The sequence below is a fragment of the Microtus oregoni genome, unplaced genomic scaffold, assembly GCF_018167655.1.
Source record: "Microtus oregoni isolate MIOR12 unplaced genomic scaffold, Mior012 000031F_ref0000149, whole genome shotgun sequence".
NCBI classification, from domain to species: Eukaryota; Metazoa; Chordata; class Mammalia; order Rodentia; family Cricetidae; genus Microtus; species Microtus oregoni.
Genome location: NW_024543090.1, coordinates 21,950,652 through 21,958,466, shown reverse-complemented (window position 1 = coordinate 21,958,466; position 7,815 = coordinate 21,950,652). Strand labels below are relative to the sequence as shown.

At 43.9% G+C, this 7,815-nt stretch overlaps 1 pseudogene; it reads right to left on the bottom strand.

Annotated features, from left to right (window-relative positions):
• Positions 1–739: 739 nt before the first annotated feature.
• LOC121465531 lies at positions 740–7,359 on the bottom strand (annotated as a pseudogene).
• Between the last annotated feature and the right edge of the window lie 456 nt (positions 7,360–7,815).

Genomic DNA, 7,815 nt, shown 5'->3' with positions numbered 1-7,815 from the left:
GTCCAGTGTCCATTTGGAAGGGACCTTAGGAGCTTTCTGTTCTCCTGCAGAAACTCCCTGTTCTCCTGCAGAAACTCTCTGTCCTCCTGCAGAAACTCTCTGTTCCCCTGCAGAAACTCTCTGTTCTCCTGCAGAAACTCTCTGTCCTCCTGCAGAAACTCTCTGTTCTCCTGCAGAAACTCTCTGTTCTCCTGCAGGAACTCTCTGTCCTCCTGCAGAAACTCTCTGTTCTTCTGTAGAAATGCTCTCTTCAGTCCAAGACTAGAAAAAGCGGTCTGATATCCTTTCTGGGTTCATTATCTCTAAGCCAATCAGGTCACAATTCCACAGCCCACCAAGGTCAGAAGAGCCTGGGTCAGATTCAATAACAAATTCTTAGGATTATCTTGGGATTCTTTGCGGTGTCTTTGTCACTGAGGGCCCCAGGCTGCCAGAGGAGTGCCCCTGAGGGATTATTTGTGGGGCAGCCAGTAAAGGCCCCCAAACTCTCAGTGGCCTTCCCCTCAGAAAGGGTCTGTTTCATTGGCCCAAACAAGTCACCTGAGCATGTCTGACTTGGGGATAGAAGGGAAGGGCCACAGATCTTTTTTTTTCCTTTCAAATAAAATTTATATATTAAGACATTGCTGCTAATTTTAAGCATGGATCCCAGAAGTCATTATCCATATATCATCACACACTGGGAGATTTCTGGGAAGATGGACTGAGGTGTGCTCGACTGGATTTCAGGAAAACATCTTTAGAAATCTGAGTAATGGTGCAACCTATACAGCAGGGCCTTGCCTTGCTCATTCTCCTCTGGGAGAAAAATCCACGGTTTGAACACGAGAAAGAGCACTCCTTTTAAAAACCGGAAAGTTAGGAAATGCTGTACAGGAAGGAAGATGAGCCAATCTGACAGCTTCTTTCATTTTTCTTGAAGATTTCTGTAGTGGGATTGAAGGTCAAGGAAGTGACACCCGTGACCAGGTTCATTATGGCCTTTATTGGCTTTGGGTTGGTTTGTTGGAGGCAAGAATCTTGACTGTCTGTTTTCCACTCTGCTCTTAGAGCCACAAGCCACATACAGCCCATTCTCTGATGCAGCAATGCTTACTCCATATAAACTGCCTTCGTCAAGGAATCTGTTGACGCACTTCCTCGAATTCACATCCCACACAAAAACGTATCCACTCCCAGAAGGAGTATATATCCTCTTACTATCAGAAGAGAGTGTGGATGCTGCAGTTCTTCCATTGATCTTCATGCTACCAATTAATTCTTTGTCTTCATTGACAGCAAATGAGAAAACCCGCAAGGCCGCTTCTGAGCAGGGAGGATCCATCTGGAGAGACTTCAAATCGCTTCACTATTCTCTCTTTCAAATCTCTCACTTGATGTACAGGAACTAACTTTCCAGCTCACATATCATCGACATAAAGAACCTTGCTGTGCACACTTGTGGCTAAAAGCTCGTCTCCATTAGCACTGAAACAAGCCTTAAAGACTGGAAACTTTCCCAAATAGATGCTCTGGATTTTCGGGTTTGCTTTGCCATCTCCCTAAAATAGTGAGATAGCATTATCTACCCCAGAGAGCATCACCACCTGTGCACCAGGATGGAGCAGTACTGATGAGATCCGAGCAGTGGTAGGCTGTTCAGCACTGGCAGGACGGCAGTTCGTCCTCTAGGAAGAGAAGTGGATGCGGATATGAAATTCCCAGTCCTTTGCAACAAATCTTCATCCTCTTCACTTTCATCATCTGCAGATTTTCTCTGCTTGTGCCCAGACGCTGCCCAATCAGGTACTCCTCCCATGGCATGCTGGAATGCCTCTTTAAGTCTCTCTTGAAGCTTTTCTTTTGAGTTTACTTTCGCTGGCATTTTTCATTATATCTTTCCGAAACCAGCTGCTCATCATGTCAACTATTTCCTCATCTTCATCATCTTCATCCACCCAAACTGGCTTCTTCTGAGGAGGAAGATTATCTTTTGCTTCTTCTTCCACTTCAGAGTCATCCGAGATTCCTTGTCGTTGACTCCGCGAACTCCGCAGTCGCAGCCGCCGCCGCAGCAGCGTCCTCCTCTTTGTCCCTGGGGTCGCCTAAGACCAGCTGCTACAGACACTGCTGGGCTGACGGCTTGTCGTCCTAGAGCACCAGGGGGTTCCGCTGCCAAAGCCGGCTCCTCCTCCGCCGCCGCAGCGGAGACCACGCTGTGGGCCGCCTTCTGCCCAGCCTGCTGTGGCCGTTGAGATGAACGGCGGCTTTTGGGGGTCGTGCCGCCGCTCCCGGGTTTGGCTTGCCTCCCTGGCATCTTACCGGCTCTCCGTTCTGATTTTGTCCGTTCCAGCGTTCTGAGGACATCACCAGGTCTGAGGGGAAATGCAGACGTTGACAAGGCACACCACTGCGCAGGTCAGGGCCACGGGGCTTACCAGCATGGAGTGTATCAGAGTTCAGGCTCCTGCTTCTTGGAGAAATTCATCTGAAGTCAGACTTCTATCAGTGAGCTCAGGCTCCACACAGTTTCCCAGCAAGCTAGGGAACTTCCTCCCTCCTTTCTCATGAGTTATCCTTTGGCATCAGTTCTGTGTGAGCCGTTTGTAAGTGCTATAGGTAAGGAAGAGGTGTTTTGAAGGCTTGGCCTTCAAGATTCACATACAGATCAATCTCCCAGGAAGCCTCTCTTGATTGCTCCAGCCCACATCAAATGTTGTTTTTGTTTTCCTCCCTCAGACCAGACCTTTACAACAGTGTTGTAGCCCAGGCTACACCTGAGTGCTGGGATCACAGATGTTTGCTACCAACCCCCCTAGCTTGTTCTGAATTCTCTTACTATCTTAGATGTAAATGTCCTACGTAGGACACAGAGTGGTCCTACAGCATTCCTGAACGTGTCTTAACTGTTAGGGATGTGGCTCGGATGTGGTCATTTTTATAACTATCCCATGACCTGAAAAAACTTTTCAAAATACTAGACACAGAAACACTTCACCCTTTTAAGTATCTAAAGCTTCTCAGACTTATAATTGTTTTTATGTAGATCAGTTTAAGGAAAATACTGTTTTCCTTGTATGGTAGGAACAATTTTTAAGGGAGCAAAGATGTTCAGGCATGCTCCATATGACTGAAGCTGGGAGGGACACTGACTGGGATAACAGGAGGGCTGGAAACTTGGGAAAGATTTTAGTTTTCTCAGAATACATTTATATATCTAATTTCGCTAGAGCTGAGCTTGAATTGAGAGTAAAATTTCTTCTTTCCCTAGTAATAGAGTAGCAGCTCTGTAGCCATTTCTGTCACCTGATTGCTTTCCATGCTAATCTGCAAAACCCCCTACTTGGGATGGTCAGAAAGCATACCTTCTTTGGTGGGTCACTGGTCAGAGGCGGGCTGGTGTCCTGTGCGGCCATCAGAAATGAACCCACAAACTGGCAGTGATCTTCTTCATGGCCCCTCTGAGCTCCTATGTTGTAAAACTTTCCTGAAGGACCAGAAATGAAACAATGTCCTTTTCTGTGGTGTATGGCAATTCCATAATTAATTATTTCAAAGAATTTTGCTTTGCTTTCCCCTAACTTCCCAGAGGAAAAGCCATGAGCATCTCTTGCACTAGGAAAAGTTTCCCAGCTGAGGTCCTTGCTTAACTCCCACCTCCTAATGTTTTCTTTTCCCCTTCAGATTATAGTGACTTTTAAAATGCAAGTTATTACTCCTTCCATAATTCTCCCCTGCAATCTCTTGTTATAAGGAGTCTCAGTTGAGGAGATGTCTCTCTATGAGATCCAGTTGTGGTGAATTTTCTCAATTAGTGATTAATAGAAGAGGGCCCAGTCCACTGGGAGTGCTTTCTTATAGAACCCAGGACCGCCATCCCTGAGCTGGAGATCAAGGGTTCTATAAGAAAGCAGGCTGAGCAAGTCAGAAGAAGCAAGTCAGTAAGCAGCAACCCTCCATGGCCTCTGCATCAGCTCCTGCCTCCAGGATCCTGCCCTGCTTGAGTTCCTTCTGACTTCTTCCAATGATGGACTATGATCAGGAAGTGTAAGTCAAATAAACCCTTTCCTCCCCAAATTGATTTTTGGTCATGGTGTTTTGTTGCAGCAATAGAAACCCTAAGACATGTCATGCTAAGGCCCTGGTCCCCAGAGTCCTGTGACATTCACGCCATTTAATTATAATGAAATGATGCCAGTTATAAATCTAGGAGCTTCAACAAGCATACAGGAAAACCTACTAGTCCCATGGCAGCCAGGGAAGAAGCTTCTAAAAGGGGAAAGTGAAGGCACACTGAGGATACTTTTAGAATCCATTGTTTATTCCTTCTGCTTAGTGGAAGTTGCTGGCACAGCACCTGGGGAGCAAATGGTGCTTAAGAGTTCACAGTGTCTCACGAATGAACTTCTTTAACCTTGTTCCCATCCCTGAGACGCAGGTGAGACAGGCACTGCCACCACTTTGTAGATGTCTTAGACAGTGAGGTTGACTGGGGTTCACAGTAGTAAAGACAATCGCCTGTGCTCACGTGGGGCCACTGTTGACTTAGTGATTTTCAGCCTAATACCATGGCTCAGGACAGCAGGGCTAAGACCAGAGCACTCTTGGCACCGGCCCTCTTGATTTTATCCAGAGGTGACTTTCGACATCCCTCCATGATCCCTTCTATAAGGTAGGTAGGTAGGCTAAAAGGTGATTTTATATTTGGTATAAAAGCAATAAAGTGCAATGAATTCAAACATAACTTTCAATGGAGGGATAAATTTCATATTCACATAAAAGATGAACTTGCAAGTAAAAATAGTGCTAAAATCTCTTCGGACACAAAGAACTCACTGTAGGAATAAGAGGCAGAGAAAGCAGAAACTGGAGGTAGACTCTGCTTATTCGGGGCATTCAAGTTGGTCTATAGAAAACATAATAAAATGGTGGTAACACACAGGAGGATTATTCATTTGGTTATGTGTAACCCGATGATAATTTACTGACAGGAAACCAGTGCTGGTTGAAGCCATAAGATGGTATGAGATGATGAGACAGAGTCTCAAAGAAGAGAACAGCGCATGTTATCCCACAAGAGACAGGAGATGTGTGTCATTTGTGAAGGTAAATCTACAAAGTCCTCAAAAATAGGCTAACGGCACATATTGTGAGAATCTTCTCACATGATGACCTCGTGTTTTATTGCAAAGTTAGCCTAGTTGTGACTTTAAAGGCCCCCGTGGGCATGACTAATCCTTTAAAGAATGAAAATGCTGCTAGTTTCTAGCCCTTCACCTGCCTTAGCTCACCATGGACCAGGTGACATCGGCTCCGCCCACCTCTGAGTAAGTTAGGGGAGGCTACTGACTTTACGTATTCCTCTGGTCATGAATTATCTTGACTTTATAGCCATGCCTCTAAAAAATGCCATAGCTGCATTTATGTTAACTCCCAATTCTCCTTTCTCTCTAGTGATGTTACATCATATTTTTCTATATTTTGTTCCAAGTGGTATTTATTAACTCTATTTCTCACATTTACACTTTGAGGTTCAAAGCCAGGCTGATACCTTCTTCCCTAAGTTATTACTACAGGCATTCATAGGGAATAGAACACTTTGTGATTCTCCAACAATTACAGGCCATGTCTGTAAATTCCCCTTTGTTAGGAACCTCTTACTTTCAAATATTTTTCTTGAACATCCTTGGGATTCAGATCACACATCTGTCAGCGTAGTGGTCTCTATATATTTCTACTTCCACACTTTCTGGAAGTTGAGTGATAAAGAAAAGGAAGTTAAAAGAAGCCACTCACTTGGTATAGGAATGCCTTCTGTTTGTGAGTTGCACGCCTTTAATCCCAGCACTCGGGAGGCAGAGGCAGGCGGATCTCTGTGAGTTCGAGGCCAGGTCTACAAGAGCTAGTCCCAGGACCGACTCTAAAACTACAGCAAAAAAAAAAAACAATTATCACATGTACTCACTCACAGGTGGCTTTTAAACATAAAGCCAAGAAAGCCAGCCTATAAACCACAATCCCAGAGAACTCACACAACAATGCGGACACTAAGAGAGACTTACATAGATCTAATCTACATGGGAAGTAGAAAGTAGAAAAAGACAAGATCTCCTGAGTAAATTGGGAGCCTGGGGACCTTGGGGGGGAATGAAATGGGGAGGGGAGAGTCAGGGAGGGGAGGAAAGAAAAATGTAGAGTTCAATAAAAGTCAATTAAAAATGTAAAAAAAATAAAAGAAAATACTATCAGAGGCTGAAGAAAGTCATGTTTTTCATTTATTATGAGCAATCTGAGTATTCACTATTTCCCCGAGAGAAATGCAAAGTGAGCAATGTTTAGCTGCAGGCTGCAGCATGAGAGGGCAGCCCTAGTCTGGACTGCCAAATCTGACCAAGATACTGTTGGAGGGCTTAGCTTGCCAGGACACCACAGGTAAGTCATTTAGATACAGGCTAGGCAAAGGCATTCACCAGTTATGCAAGATACTAGTCATTTTTAATCTGCTAGTCTGAAGAATGCTTAATAATTCCATGTATTAGTATCACTATGCAGAATTTCGTTTAAGATGTTGTTATACTTACCTTGTCTTGGAAAAAACTAAGGATATTGAGAAATACAAGTCTTCCATCATTTGAAGACCTTTCCTATTTTGTTATAGGAAATTCAACTTTAGATAACAGAATCAGAGCTTAAGTTCCAAGATTAGATTTGGTGGCCAGTGCATGCTTTTACTGAGTCTCTGATTTAAAGGATTATTCTGGCTGGTTTGGGGACTAGTCTGAGAAGTGAGGAGAAGCCCAGAGAGACCAGTCAGGAGGTTACTTTAGTACTCCAGTGGCAGAACAGGGCAATGAGTCTTGTCCATTTGAAAGTACCAATAAAGCAATGTCTTAGACAGCGGCTTGCAGTTTAGACTATCCTTGCATCCCCGGTCTCCTGAATAGGTTCTCCATTCATGCCGATTTGCAATGAAAACTGCTGCCGAATTAAGATAGGATTCCTATCTTCAGGCTGTAGAGCGTGACATAACTGGAACATTATAATTTTTAAAGTTACTTCACTCCAGGCTGGGGATGTAGCTCAGATGGTCAGTGTATGTCTAATATTCACAAAGCCATAGCTACCCAGGTTCAAGCCCCAGGATGGCAGGAATTAGGTGAGGCGGTACACACTTGTTATCGCAGCATTAGTAAGGATCAGCAAATTCTCAGAAACAAAAAACCAAAACAACAAAAGTCCTCCAAACAAAAAAGCCTACTTCATAATTATTTTAGTGTGTATTTTGGACATAATCACAATACCATAATAACAACCAAATTACCGATTCCTTAGTGGCATCAAATAGTAGGAGTTCAGGTTTCTATCCCTCTTCACAACCATGCTTTAATCTATGTTAAAACCTTCTCTGAATAAATCCTAATTTTGCTTCATTAAAAAATATATAAAGGAGTAGGGCAATGGTGGTGCATGCCTTTAATCCCAGCACTCGGGAGGCAGAGGCAGGCAGATCCCTGTGAGTTCAAAGCCAGCCTGGTCTACAGAGCAAGTTCCAGGACAGGCTCCAAGACAGGCTCCAAAGCTACGAGAAACCCTGTCTCAAATAAATAAATAAATAAATAAACAAACAAATACTAAACAAAAACAAACAAACAAACAAAACACCCATAAAGGTAAGAAAGTGAACTATAAAGTTTTGTTAATTTTTTTTGGAGACAGCATCTTGCTGGGTAGCTCAGAGCAGCCTGGGACTCAACATTTGTGATCCTTCTGTCTTGGCATCTCAACTCCTGGGTTTGCCTCTCAGCACTGCAAACTGTACATTCATACTTACTTGAG